This window comes from Lepisma saccharinum, chromosome 14 (assembly GCF_977018435.1).
Source record: "Lepisma saccharinum chromosome 14, izLepSacc3.1, whole genome shotgun sequence".
NCBI lineage: Eukaryota > Metazoa > Arthropoda > Insecta > Zygentoma > Lepismatidae > Lepisma > Lepisma saccharinum.
The window spans coordinates 22635481-22651673 of record NC_139242.1 but is presented as its reverse complement, the minus strand read 5'-3'; positions in this window follow the sequence as shown (position 1 = coordinate 22651673).

Below are 16193 nucleotides of genomic sequence, written 5' to 3'. Positions count from 1 at the left end.
TTGGTAAAAAATTAACATAAAGTTGTGAAATAAAAGTTGAAAAAATGTCTTTGCGAGTCCACGATTTAACAAAAAATGTTGCCTGAATAGAATAAATAGTGTTATTTTGGTAAAAATAAGACTAAACTTGTGAAATAAACAGATAGAAGTTGAGAACACACACATAGTGTGTCGAAAATTTAACTGAAAGTCTTTCCTGAATAGTATAAATAGTGTTACTTTGGTAAAAATAAGCCTAAACTTGTGAAATAAACAGATAGAAGTTGAGAACACACACATAGTGTGTCGAAAATTTAACTGAAAATCTTTCCTGAATAGTATAAATAGTGTTATTTTGGTAAAAAATTAACATAAAAATGTAAAATAATAAATTAAAAGTTGAAAAAATGTCTTAGTGAATCCAAAACTTAACAAAAAATGTTGCCTGAATGGTATAAATAGTGTTATTTTGGTAAAAATAAGCCTAAACTTGTAAAATAAACAACTAAAAATTGAGAACACACACTTTGTGTGTCGAAAATATAACTAAAAGTCTTTTCTTAATAGTATAAATAGTGTTATTTAGGTAAAAATATGAATAAAATTGTACAATAAACAGATAGAAGTTGAGAACACACACTTTGTGTGTCGAAAATGTAACTAAAAGTCTTTCCTGAACAGAATGAATTGTGTTATTTTGGTAAAAATAAGAATAAGCTGTGAAAATGTTTGACATAAAGTCAAAGTTTGGTAAAAAATAAACTCGATAATATATTAAATAGCACACAGTAACATAAATTTACTACCTAAATCAATAATCAAAGGGCCCTAGGTTCGATACCCCGTGATAAAAGCAAATAGTGAAAACTGTAGGCCCAGTCCCTGATAGCTCTCCCTTCTTCCTAGTACAGGTAAAAAACCCTTACGCTTCGTTCTCCTTGTTCAAATTAAAGTTCTCGCTCCAATCTAATTGGGTATCCAAAAATCCTTTTTCCTTGTGTGCGTCCTGTGCCTTGGGGCAAACCTGAGCGGAATATTAATTGTCGGCGGAAACCGGTTCTACAAGCGACGCATAGCTTCAAAAAATTTGACCCTTGCTGCGCATTTCCAGACATCCTTTGTTGTCTGGTTCAATCCCTCCCCTGCCCTACAGTATTGCATACATTTCCCCTGTTCTTGCGTACTGGTTAACCTTGGAAAAACCGGTTCTGAAAATCTACCGACGCGATCTCTGATTGGTCAATCGGGTTTCTTCTTTGTTCTGACGTTCTGACGTCATTTGACCTTGAACGCACACTCCCCAAATTCCTTTCTTCTCTACCTGCGCGGAATATTAATTCATTCTCTCTGTCTACCCTCAGAGCGGAGTCGAGATTCAAACACCGTATTCTGTCTAGCGTGTGAAACCACCGTGTTTCATAACATAATAACATACATTACTGCATAGTACTAATTAATACAGTTACATATCGCGGGTTCGAGTACCGGGACCGTCCCCAATCGTAATTGGTCCTGTACCTACACCCATTACCACCATTCATAGCGGTTCATAAACCATAAACTCTTATTTTCAATATTATAAACATTAATTATTAACATTTTATACATTACATACTTTGCAGTAATGAATATAAAAACATATGCATAGCGTTTAGAACCTCTAATTGCCTTCTATATACATATTTTTCATAAAATAAATAATTATATATTCATAAAAGTTATAATTAAGCAAATGCATAAATGTAAAGTATTCTAAGTACATGCTAATTAGTTCTAAGTACGTGCAAATTAGTTATAAGTACGTGCAAATTAATTAAAACACGTGCACTAATTGCCACTGGCTGGGTCAACATCTACTGCTCCCTCATCAATTTCATCTAGTCATCACTCCATCTCGTCGCGATTATCCAAAATTGTCAGAAAAACAATAAACAACAGAAATACAAATACGGATATGGTGTTGCAGCTGGAACCACTGTTGCCTTATTCCCACCTTGATAATATACTGCAAACAGTGTCCAGGCAAGTTTAAGTACGAGGGACATTCCGAAAGTAAGTTTCATCCTTTTTTTTTACAGGGAAGCTGTGTTACAAAGTGCGAAAACACATTGCCATAACAAAAGACAATCTTTCCAGAATTAACGATGGCTGGAGCGAGAGCAGAGGAGCGAGGGCGCATGCGCAGAGTGCCGAAGAATAGAGATAAGCAGCAGACCGACGTGCCCGAGCCAGTGATGCCAAAAGCAGGGAAATTTCCCTCGGCACAGGGAAATTTGAGGGTGAAAAGGGAAATTTAATGAAAAATAGCTAAAAACAGGGGAATTTAAACTCACATTTTCGTTCTATTAAAAAGTTCGAAAGTATTTTTTTTCAGCGTGTACTTTTTACAAATGAATAGTTAGCAACAGTGACACTTTTCAGTAAGCTTTCTTTCTCCCTGTTATAGATGACCTTGACCGGTCAGTCTTATATTTATCGCGTTTCCTAGAAAGGCCTCAAGGCACGAGCCGCGCTGCACCTGGAAAGAATTTGCGATGCGATTTTCTACTTCTTTCCTTGTTTTATACATCATTTCATAACGTGTCTTAGTGGCTGTGTGTGTGACTTTGTGTGTCCTGTGTCGTTGCAAGGAGAATGGAAAAGGTGACTGATAGGAAGCTACCTGCAACTCTCAAAAAAAGGTTAGAAAACGTCGTGAGGATTTATCTGCGGATGAAAAGATATCTGTAAAACATGTGAAAAAATTTCGTATTGAGTGGCAGGAAGGCCCGCAGTTCAAAGGCTGGCTACAACCAGTTAAAGGTAACGAGTGTAAGTGTAGGTTGCATACCTTTATGATTTTCATAAATATTTAATAATAATAATAATAAAGTTTGTTCCTCAGTCAAAACAGGCGTCAAAAGATTAACAGTTATAGTAATACAAAGATACAGCTTCAGATGTGTTGGGAAAATCGAGGGAAATGTAGGTCGAAAGAGGGAAATTTTACACTGGTAAAAGGGAAATCCAGCATTCGGAGATTGGCAACACTGGCCTGAGCTCATTCGAGTGCAAACCAGTATGGCAGAAAGACGTGTGCTGGAAACATGGTCACAAATGGAAGTGCGGCACGCTATTGCCACACACTAAGCAAACTGAAGTCCGCCATTTGACTCAAGAGACCAGGGCTCTTGAGTCAAGGGATTTTGTTCTTGCAAGACCCCACACAGCAAGGATCTCTGGGATGGGAGAGATTGAATCACCCCGCCTACAGCCCCGATCTTGCCCCATCAGACTTCCACCTTTTTCCTGCGTTGAAGTCAGCACTATCGGATCGTCACTTTGGAAGCAACGAAGAGGTGCAACAGACTGTGAAGAACTTCCTTAAATCGCTGGGCACCGATTTTTACCAGGAGGGTTTCTTCAAATTGATTTCACGGTACGACAAATGTATCAATGTCAGTGGTGACTATGTGGAAAAATAGCCAAAAGATTGTATTTTGTTATGACATTGTATTCTTCTGTTTGCATTAAAGCTTCCCTGTTAAAAAGAATGACGAAACTTACTTTCGGAACGTTCCTCGTAGAATGGCCTGGACATTTATTTGGGAACTCCTGGAAAATCTGGAAAAGACAGACCAGACAATTTGTTCTGGGAAACCTTGTTAGATTTTAGAAGTACTTCTGCGACGATTTTGGAGTGCTGGAAGATATATTTACTAAGTTAGGCTGTATACCGTACCACGCCTTCGTGACTCGAACCTGCCGTCATAACCCGATAGTCTAATCACTTCATAAAAAGGGCCCTGTTGAAGAAGCTGGATAGAGCTTCCTTCAAGCACATAACACCGGTAACCTTCAGCGGATCTTGAAAAAATCCGCTGATACGATTCTTCCGGAAATCGTAGGAAATAATGCAAACGCAGCCTTATGCTAAAAACACCGTTATCGACAGACGCAGTCTCGTTAACTGTTTTAACAACCGGAAATTCGAATTCCACATAAATAGTCCGAGAGAACGTTTCTCAGCCCAGTTGTACTTGGAACTTTATCGCGTACACAGTCGTTGCCTCCGAATTCTCTGATTTGCAATTGTTACGTAAAGATCTACCGCGGAGTTGCGATACCGAAGGAACTTTATTTCAGGACTACGGCTTGTCTACAGATTTCACGAGACCTTGAACTACAGGACTCCAGAGGTAAACGAACATTCCTTTATCCCTTTCTATGATTAAGATAAACCCCGCCAGACCAGTCAATCCGAATTATTAATATCTAATGTTTAAGTGGTCTCCTCATTGCACAGGGGCTAGTCCCCTTACTGGTACAAACGTTCCTCTCGCATAGCGAAAAAGCTCTAGGCTGGCATAGCCTATCTATGACCCCCAATAAAAGCGGCAAGGCTTTTATACGATACAGGGTGTCCCAAAAGTCCGGTCTCATAGGGAAAGTCGGAAGTCTTGAAGTGATGAATGTTAAATATTGATTTGTTTCATGTAGGAAAAGCATCAGAAGTGAAAGCGGGCGCCTCCAAGCGGAGGATATACGAACTTCTTGCAGACGCTCTTTTAAAAACGCATCAGTTTGCTGCCTGAATTTCAATGTCTGCCTATTACCTTTGTCTGTGACGTGTTGTAACTTGTTAATTGGGCTTCAAGTGGAAAGCGTATGGTACCCCTAATAAAAATCCAAGAAAGAGGTACACAAAATATTGATTTATGTCCAACACAGAAAAAAGATTCCTGTACAGCAGGCTGATGATAACAGCTTTATTCAGCTCACATAAGAATTTTAATTAGGAATGTATTTTATAGTCACTCGGAATCGCCAACTGACTGTTGAGTTGTTCAACACATCAATTCCGACAAGAGGAGTTAAAACTAGTACTTATCAAAACAAAGGCTAATCAAAACAGAGAAGGTTTTATTGTATGGTAATTCAAAAATACCTTACAGCCTCAAACACACACGCAAATGCCGTTCGTAAAAACCTTACAACCATACAATTTGCACAATTCTATAAGTATAAATTAAACTTCTAACTTCAGGCAATGATAAAGAATAATTAGATATTTCTAAGAATCAGGCAAGGATTTTTGAATTTATATAAAAGTCGTTCTTTTTTGTTTCAGTCATAGTAACAGTAGGACTTTATATTTTTATTGCCAGCAATAATTGGCATTTGACACTGATTAATAGGGAACAGATTTTAAGGTACAAAATTATGGTCGGGAAAGGGAAAATCTGAAAATGTATTAAAAAAGGTGCTGATAAAATGCTTTTATTCAGGTCTAAACCAGTTACATTAACATTCTTTATTCAACACTGTAGCAAATAACAGATTTAGTAATAATTACATAAAGTAACCAGTATTTAGGAAGCAAACGTGACTTTTACTGAGATTCAATCAACTTGTTATACTGGATTACGCTCAACATTTCTGTTTTCGAATGTAATTCCATGACGCTTTGAGCTCAGCGACTGACATTATCTTGCTACATTATCTTGGGAGCTATTGGGGCTGCAATGATTATATTACATCATTTTATAGCTCTCGTTCTGCTCTACGAAATGAGACCATATGAGCTAGTTGCTCAAGAAGAGTGAAAATCATTTATTTTTCAGTCCAATTTTTTAACCAAACAGGAAAGAAAAGGAAGGAAATAGGTTCTGAAGCATCAAAGAAGGTGTAAAAAGGTAAAATGTGCTAATCTCACGAAAAGGTGCAAAAAGGTTCAACAAAGTGTGTTCATTTTACTTGATTTCATGTCCTAAAATACATATCTCAAATCACCGGTACACTGTAAAAAGTTGACAGTAGAAAAAATGGTCTAAGGCCGTCAATTCTCGCTGCCATCCAGATACCGTAAAAGTTACGGTGACCGTAAATTTCTTTTTACAGATACCTGTATATTAAACCGTAATATACCGTGTTTTTTTTAAAAAAAACGGCATAATGCCGTAATTTAAACAATAATTGGCTGTATTTAGATAGAATACTTTTTTGCATAATGTAAAAAATTATACTTTTTTGGCCAGACTTAATGTCAAAAAGTTATTTTCACATTACATATTGATGATTGATTTTGTTCTGGCATAGGTATAAAATTTCCAATTTCACTGCCAATGTATGTGCTTAAAACATTCATTGGCAGCACAGTTCATCGTTTTCCACGATACTAAGGTATTTAGAGAAAATTTTGCACTTGCACAACACACAATTGATTTACGTACCCTTGCAGAGGTCGACAGTAGTTAGAAAGTAAAAATTACCTGTTTAACTAGGGGGAAATACTGAACTATTAGAGCCCACTTCTGTCTTCTGTAGTGGACTGGTGAGCTTAACGTCCCATAAAGCTAGAGGTGCCAGGTTTAAACCCAGTTCATACATGAGTGTATCATTGTATTTATTATACCCATTCCATAATTTATAATCATTATCATCACATTTAACCCAATATGCAGAAAGAAACAAAAAACTAAAATAAGAATTACAACTTATTCATAAAATAGCATTTCTATGGCATCCGCCAACTCCATAACCAGCAATGACATACATTTTCATTGGACAAAATTAACATGTTCTTGAAGGCAATGTTTTAATTATTTTATTAGAGACTTCCAGGCCCCTCTGATGGCACAATGCTATTATTGTTACCTTGTGATCAAGTCCTGAGTTCAATACCCTGGTGGAGGCATAATGCAATTGTTTGGATTCCACTTCAAAACTGTAGGTTCAGCCCCAATTAGCTGAACATAAAGTGGACTTGAAACTATACCTCTTCATTTACTACAATATGTATATGTGTGTGTATGTGTGCGCGCGAATGCATTGTAAGGATATGAGACATTCACAAAGAAAAACAGTTATGAGGAAAAGGTGAAATATGTTTACAATCCTTCCAAGCAAAAAACAAACAAATTCTCAGTGTTTTTCAGATATTCAGGAACCCTGTGAATAACATTATAAAAAGCAGAAAGGAAAACGTAGCCCTCAAACCTTAAAATTTCAATGTTTAGCATTTATGAAAATACATTTCCATGATGAGGCTACTTTGTTAGTACAATAATTAGTATTACTTAAATTAGGAAAAAAATACAAAAAATGTCTTTAATTGAACTGAAAAAAAAAAAATTTCACTTCAAGTTCCTCACAATGCAACAAATAAATCACAAATTGCACTCATAAACACACACAATACTACAGAGCAAGTCAAAATGATGGACCCGATTACAGAAATTTATTCTTTGAAATCTAATAAACATATGTTATTGTGAGACATGCGCTTCGAAAGGTTAAGTTTCAAAGTTTAGTTTCCACGCAGTGTTTCCACTTTCTACCGCTAGGAGTCAGCAGCGAGCAGCGAGCAGGAAAATGGCGTTGACTGAAAAACAGAGATCTTTCTGTGTGCTTGATTATCATGTGAACGAGTCTGTGATTAGTGTGCAACGGCATTTCTGTACCAAATATCGGAGAGAACCACATACGGGAAGGCCATTCGTAAGTGGTATGAACATTTCAGAGATTCGGGCTGCATCTGTAAATGAAAATCGACTGTCCGTCCGTCGACTGGGGAAAAGACAGTGGAACGAGTGCGCACATGTTTCGTGCGGAGTCCACAGAAGTCCACCTACAGGGCAGCGAGAGAACTTCAACTTCCACAGAAAACTGTCTGGCGGGTTCTGCGGAAACGTTTACAAATGAAACCCTACCGCTTGAAACTAGTTCAAGCCTTAAAATACACTGATTATGCTTTGCGCGCGTCCTTCTGTGCTGATTTCCTCGCATTAATGGAAACGGATGGGTTCTCTGCGAGGTTAATTTACAGTGATGAAGCAAATTTTCATCTTTCAGGGAAAGTGAATACACACAACGTAAGGATATGGGGAACTGCTAACCCCATGAATTTGTGGAACAAGAACGCGATTCTCCAAAAGTGAATGCCTTTTGTGCCATTTCCCATGAAAAGATTTATGGGCCCTTTTTCTTCCATGAACGTACTGTGACAGGACTTGTTTTCCTTGATATGCTGCAACTATGGCTCCTTCCACAGCTTGCAGAGGATAGCGCAGATTTCCTTCTCCAATTGGATGGTGCCCCTGCGCTTACCATGGCAGCGTTCGGGACCATCTCAATGGGGCATTGGAACAACGTTGGATAGGCCGTGCATCTCAGGAGGATCGACCTCTCCATCATTGGCCACCTCGTTCCCCCGACTTGACCCATGTGAGGGGTGTAAGGGGTGACCTTCCACGTAGTACACCCAAATGTCAACCTCACTTTCAAGTTAGTACACCCTGGACTGAAGACTAACGAGGCTCTGGCGACTGGCCTTATGGCCAGTATAATTTTGTTTGTATTGTCCTGTTCCTTTGTCCTTATGTGTGCTGAGTGTTCTTTGCAGCCTCAGCTTTTAACGAAAGTCAGAACATTTTAATATTTTATGATTTTAATTAAGCAACGTTAGAGTTGTTATGTGTAAAGATAAGGGGCTGGACCCCGTATAGTGTGACGGGTGCAAAATAGCCTTAGTGCTGACGCACCCAAAATTTTAAAATCAAATCAAATCAAATCAAATCACATTGACCCATGTGATTTCTTCATGTGGGGTTTTGTCAAGGATCATGTTTACGTACAACCACTTCCAACAACATTGGATGACCTGTGTTCCCGCATCACAACAGCCATTGCTGATATTGACCGCAACATGCTACACAAGGTTTGGCAGGAGATAGACTATGGGCTTGATGTGTGCCGTGTTACGCGAGGTGCTCACAAAGAACACTTGTGATTTGTTTGAAGAAAACTTTGACAGTTTACCTTTCTTAGCACATGTCTCACAATAACATTTGTTTATTATATTTCACAGAATAAATGTCTGAAATCGGGTCCATCATTTTGACTTACCCTGTATAATAAGCCGAAGTTTTTCTGTAGGCAAATGATGAACAGATTCTCTCTACTTGACCACATGAATTTTACAAAAGTCTCAGAAGTTCCTAGATCTGACTTTACTCTCATCTTCAGGGTAAAGGTAAAGAAGTAATTCTGGCCTGAAAATAGTGGCATTATTCTCAAAAGCTCAGAAACAGTTGCAGAACCCACTTGATCGATAGTCCAAGAGAATCAATTCAACATAAAAAATTAATAAATAAATAAGAAAAATAAGATCAAAAACTGGCTTTTACTGGCAAAACTACCAATCTTCCATCCCTTCTATTGGTGAAATCCTCTGAAATACTTTTCAGTTTTAAAAATGGAATTTTCAAATGAGATATAATAATTCAAATAATATAAATAATTTATTCAAATCAAGCAAGTACATAATTATAATTTACTTTTATTTATTTTCACTTTACACTTGTTTCTTTGCATTTTGTCAAATAATTACTACATTGCACTTGTGCTTTTTTCTTCTTAACTTAGGACCCTTCTGCTGGATTAAAGCACCTGGGAAGAAGAAATATACCATTAAGGAATTTGATACAAAACCAAATGCAATTGCAACAGCTTAAATTTAAAATTTCATTAATTCTCAAGTAACAGAATAACATTGTCAAAGGTGTTCAGTGGTGAGTGAGCTCAGGAGGGGTTTCCCATTGATAAAGTTCCCTCAAAAAATAAATACATATGTGGAAAGGTGGCAGAAATTGTCACCATTCCATGAAGGTACATGGTTCCACATTCTCTACTGGCTACAGTGGAGATGATGTGATCAGTAGCATGTTTCAGCTGCTTCTCCCCCTCCCTTCCCAGATACCCATAGAGTAACTAATTTGAAAAAGTAACTATACTAACTTAGCTACTAAGCCTGGTTTCCTTCTGTTGGTAGAGCAATGACATGGTATGCCAAAGACCTTGGTTTGGGTCCTGGTCAAGCCTTAAAATCCGTTCCCTACTGATTAACAATAAACGCTTTAAAGCTGAATAGTTTTTGGTACGTAGCTGTACAAAACTTGAATCAAACAATCTATGCTATACAACACTTATCAACAAAATGACAATTCAATGGGTTAGCGTTCCAAAAGCTCATCAGCATTTGTTTTCACAAGACGCAACTAGTGATCTGCCTGGCGTCTCTCCACTCTTAAAGCCTCTCCCAACTTGGGAGTTTCCTGCACCTCCGATTGACACCAATGGTAGAATACCAGCAGAGGTTTTTAGAGATTCAGTACCCCAGTTTTAATGTGTTTTACACGGATGGGTCGAAATCTGCGGAATCAGCGGTATGTGCCTTTGTTGTGGACTCTCATAGTTACAGTCTCGTCATACACCCTGCCTGTTCCATCTACACGGCAGAACTGTATGCAGTCCTCAAGCCATTGGATTTCGCTGATGTTCACGTTCTGAAGAAAGTCCTTGTATGCACAGATTCCACCAGTGTGCTCCAGTGTCTGGAATTGCCGAAATCCAGACATCCTGTAGTGCAGCGTGTCTTTCGACGACTGGTGTCCTTGTTTGCCAGAGCTGAAGTTCGCTTCTACTGGGTCCCTAGATACGTAGGCATCAAGGGGAACGAAGCAGCCGATGCTGCCGCCAAGTCTACTGATGCAGACGGCGACGTTCTCGTCCACTTTCTGCCAGCTAGGGACCTTCCGAATGTTTCCTTGTTCAATCCTTAACACGTGGCGGACCGAGTGGTATGAGATAAGGGGGAGCAAGCTTCAAGCTATCAAGCCCACCACTGGTGCTTGACGTTCCTCGTCCCGTCCCTCTCGCCGAGAAGAAGTCATCTTAACGCGGCTCCGAATCGGACACAGCCGTTTCGCACGTCGTCTCTTGCTGCAAGGACTGGAGCCTCCGTTGTGCCGTACTTGTGACGTTGTTTTAACTGTTCGACACATCCTCAGAATGTACCGATTTTGCCTACCTCAGTCTTTTAACCTTCCCAACGATTTGTCATCCATGTTGGGTGACGAGTATTTTAGCCAATGTCTTTAGATTTTTGAAAAGAGCAGGCCTCTTCCACTGTTTCTGAGGTAGTTTTAAACTTTTCTTACCTTTTCTTAATGTGTTGTGTTTACCCATGCAAAACTTGCATTTTTATACTTGATCAAGGGCCATTTTACACTCTATTATTAATTTTAATTAAGGGTTTTAGATAAGGGTATCTTCCCCGTATATATGGAAGGGTGCAAAATTTTCCATAAGCACCCAACAATTTTAAACTAATTAATCAATCAATCAATATATGAATGTGGGAATAACGAATAAAATACAATTCATGAACGCAATTTAAATACACAATAGTAACAAAAGTGGAAACTGCTGTATAAGGATGCGCAGTTAGATGCGCCGTAGCCTTCAGCGCATGAGCATAAACAACAAATAGCGCTGTGGGCGGAGCTTTCTGTGTATTGAGAACGTAGACTCGCTTAGAATTTGCGCATAAGATACGAGCATATAATTTTCGCTGAGCTCGTTTTAAATAACTATAGACTACATACACGGTAAGTCAATTTATAGAGCAAACTTGGTTTTCTCTGTTTAACATAACTATTCCACGTAAATACAGGCAGTGCACGAATTAAAGGGTGGATGTCGGGGATTTTCCCCCAACAACAACAAAAAAAATATCCTCGGCAGAAGAAAATTATTTTTATCCCTGTCAGGAATGTTCTTATCACTCTCAAAGAAGCATATAGGGGCTTGTATCATTTGTCAACTATGGAAGAAACGCAATTGGAAAGCCATTCAGGAAACAGTTAATTAAGTTTTAAACCAATTGCATCCTACTTCACGTGTGAAGTTCTATTTCTAAATAGCCAATTGTTTATATTATTGTTGGGTGTGTTTTCCGGTTGATGAGAGCACTATTTTTCGAACAAATTCTGCCTTAACATATATGTTCCCATTGAAATGAATTAAATCGATAGCTCTTTTTGAATATGAATTTCTTAGAATGTAAATAGCTATACTAAGTGTTTCTAAATTATGTGTACATGTTGTTAAAGGTCCTGGAACACATAAATGCGAATGGGTTCTATTGGGTTTCGCTGCAGAACCGGAATTTTTTTCTCGCACAATTTCAATTCGGTCCAAGTTGCTTATTGTTTCATTAAGGAAGGTTCCTGGACCGAATTTAAATTGATATGAAAAAAAATATGTTTTTGGACCGTATTTAAATTGATACGGGAAAAAAGGTTCCTGGACCGAATTAAAATACTTCACAGATAAAAAGGTTCTTTACTGTCCAGAACCCATTTACGCTTGCTGATTTTCTCTCCTGGACCGGAATTGAATGTATTTAAAATTCCTTGGTTATCAGATTTAATGACTTACGTTAGAACCAATGTTCTAAGGTACTTAGAACCGCATGAAAATAGTTTAGTTTATTGACTGGTAACACAAATTTGCACCCCCTCAAAAAAAACTGCCCCCCGAAATGAAATCACAAATACGCCACTGGGTGGGCATCCGCCCAAAGCAAAAAGGTTTAATTCGCACAGTGAATACAGGGCTACCACAAATAATAATTCATCTGATTTCAAAGTACGGTATTTTCAAATGTATTACCGGAAACCTATCAAGTTTTCGTAATTGATTGATTGATTGATTGATTTTACTTCGCGTTTTGTGCCTCTTGCTAATTTGCGAAGATGGGGATGAGGGATGAAATGATGAAATTGATGAATGGACATTCACAAACAACCAAACCCGATCGGGATTCGAACCCGGGACCCCTGGCGTTGTGCTAACCACTCAGCCTCAGGGTCCGGCTCAAGGTTTCGTAACATACTACAAATGTTCTGTGTGCGCTTTGTTTTTTGTGGTCTGTGCACGAAATTCTGCCTCACTCTTATTCACTCTGGTGGCATTCTTGCGGACTCCACGAAAGACGAAAGTGCCGAAAAAGTATCTACAGGTATCGGTAAATAAATTAGAACCGATACTTTCCGGTACTGGTACCGGCTCAGCCTTAGATATGACTGTTCTTCCCAATACTTTTAAACTAGCGACGCCTATGCTGTTGATGGTGTGGATTTACATATCTCGAATACAGTTTACATAAGCCGATGTCATGTTCAGCACTGATGTGTGTGAAAATTTGTTGCACCTTGGATGTTAGCTCTGTGCTTGGCAGGGAATCGAACATTTGCAGAAACAACCATAAGACAGACGCATAATCGGGTTGGCGCGTCGACCGCGTGGAACTACCGCACGGTGGCGCTGAAGCAGCAGGTTCAAAGACACCGTGCTGTACAGGAACTTCGAACCTTCACCCCCTTTCGGCTACGAAGAAAGGAGTGGAATAAAGACGTGAAGAGAGGCTGAAAGCGAGAATTCATAGTTGCCATTGCATCTTAGAAATGCTACAAATCGATTGGTCGGTCCGTATCAGCTCCATGACATCACCTTTTGCTGGGATTTTAGAGATGCTTCTTTTGAAATCTCTTTTCGGACCCGAATGCATGTAATAGTTCGCGTAACGCACGATAGGCGGAGCTGAAGTCGTCTTGCAGAGGAATGAAGGGGTAAAAAAAACTTGAAAAGAGAACCGACCGACTGAGACCGGGAAGGAAGGTACGAGGTGTTTGCACGCATGCGAGTATCTCTGTGACTAATACGCGACAGTCGCTTGTCACTCAAACAAACTGATGTAAACATCTTGCGCATTCGACACGGAGCGCCATTATCTTGGCTGCAAAAGTCCGGGCTCGAACGATGGATGATTCTTCTTCCTCCCCTGTCGGTTCCGTGAGATGTCTTCAAGATTGCCAGGTCAGAGCGAAACTTGGATCTATTTTTGAATTTTCGGAAGTCCTTTGAGATGGCTCGAAACTGTCAGATCAGATAGATAAAAAAGTCCAGGAATGAAGTAACTTCGTTGCAAAGAATGAGTTATAGATGAGGAACTGAGTTCTGGGAGTAGAATAAGTGTATTTCAAAGATATTTGTAATTGCAGGAACAATATGCAAGTTGCAGAGCCGGCTTTAGGGAGGGGCAACTCGGGCACTGGCCTGAGGCCACGCGATTCAGGGGGCTACTCGTGAATTCTTTGTGTACGGTTTATTTCGAGTTTATACTGGACGCTGGTGTATATATACAATAAAGCAACTAATGCGATACTGAAAAATATATATTCTTAACGTGCCGGTAGTCCCGGGTTCGAATCCCGCTCGGGCTTGGTTGTTTGTGAATGTCCATTCATCAATTTCATCATTTCATCACTCATCCCCATCTTCGCAAATTAGCCAAGAGGCACAAAAGGCGAAGTAAAATAAACTAAATCAATCAATTAACGTGCCGGTATTATATAAAAATCATGCTTAAATATACAGTATCAATGAAAAATGTTAAATATGCAATATTCGTTTAGTTACAGAATGAAATCATGAAATGAAAATAATATTTTATAGGAAACAATGTAAATTCACTACAAAGAGAAGGGAATTATGATAGAAAATGCTATTGGATCCAATAAAAAATTGACACTTTGGTAGGGAAAATAATAGTTTAATATTGAACGCACCCAGTTACATAATGAGTCCTCCTCTGTGCCCGTGCGGTCTAAGGCGCTGTGCTTTGGACTCCGACTGCGAGTTTACCTGGGTTTTCGGCCTCTGCATAGGGCCGGTGGCAACCTATCATGAGGAAATTGGGAGGCTACGAGTCCACACGTCTTTTCTCATGTTCTAAAACATAGGTAAATTGACCATCTTGAAATATCAGCGACAACCACGTGGTCTCTTTCTTGTGAGAAAAATACAGATTTTTTCGGGAAGGGGCTACAACGCTCCCTTTTATACCTTCGCTTACCATTACATCTCTGGTAGCATAAAAGCCTTTTTAGTACTTTCCTAAACAAGTGTCTCATGCCGAGCATGATCTGCTACCGTAATATCCTTTGTAACAAGGGCATCAATGTAGCAACTATAGGTTGATGAATCAGCTATCACAAGAAGTTTTATTATGGACAAGGGCGGAGTGGGGCGTGCTCATTTCGGCGTAACATCTTGTAAGCGGCTACTGTTCAACATCTCAGGCGAGGAGGGGGGATAGCGGGGGCAAGGGCACGGGAGTCCAGCCCTGCTGGGTGACCTGAATAACAGCGATGAAGACAAGAAGCCGGGTTTATCAACACCCGCAGGATGACAATGCATATTCAGGTTATTTTCCTTGGGATCCCACCCCCACAACTTTTCCCGCCGAAAAAAAGGTGACGGAATTACCCGAACCTCCCACGGCGCAGGTTGTCCACAGGTGTTACCCTACCTGGCATCAATTTGTCATCCTGCCAGCAAAGAGAGTAAAAATCACTCTCTCAGGATCTTCCTCTATACCTGCCGACAACTTATTAGATTCAAAAGGATAAAAGAATGGGCCAGAGAGGAAGGCAGGCTCAAGAAATCCATTGTGTGATGTTCTCGAGTTCTTCTTTGTGATGGTATGGTCACGTGTGCCCGTAATGGCTCATGGTTGGCGGCCTGCACTGATCTATCCGGCCAACCAGATGAAAGGGAGGTGTGACTGCATATAAGAATGAAAACTGCCAAGTCGGTTCACAGAGGAAATATATAGTGTTTGGTGTTCACCAGACCGTAACCACTTCTTCTGTTATTCAACCTCATTTTCTTCGTTGTGTTTTACCTCACTTCCTCTATCAAACTCTCTCTTCATTTTTTTCTTCTGTTGATTTTTTTTTCGAGACTGAAGCAGGGATCGCATGATACATGTTTAGATGTCAGGTGAAATTTGATGTTCGATCTTTCACTATCTTGGGTAATTTTGTTCTCCTTTGTTACTGAATCAAGGCGTAAGGGAGAGTCCTTTAAGGAAGGAAAGGGGTAAAGTTATACCCTGTGAATTTCACTGTGCCATGAAATCCCACACATTTTCGATCTCGGATCATACTGGAGTGATATGATCAGCACAACGCTCCGGTCGCCTTTACCCAACATGATTAGAAGCTGGATGAGCCTTATGCACGGACATTGTCGAGGCAAAAATACAATCAGGACTGCTACTCTAAGACCGATAAAATTCAAACATAATTACAGCTTTGCATGGCAAATTTACCAAGAATTCAAAGTTAGAGATAACAATTTTAGATGAAAAAATAATTGTCTCTGCGCACAATGAGTTGAACTCTGGTGTAAAAATAAACTTGTTTTGTTTGGGAATGTAACTTTCTATTGAGTTATTCCTCGTTCAGTCTGGGAAATTGTCTGGTGGAGATCGAGATTTTGACGAGCAGCCATGTTCGTTGGAAAATCTCAGTTACCTTGCTGAC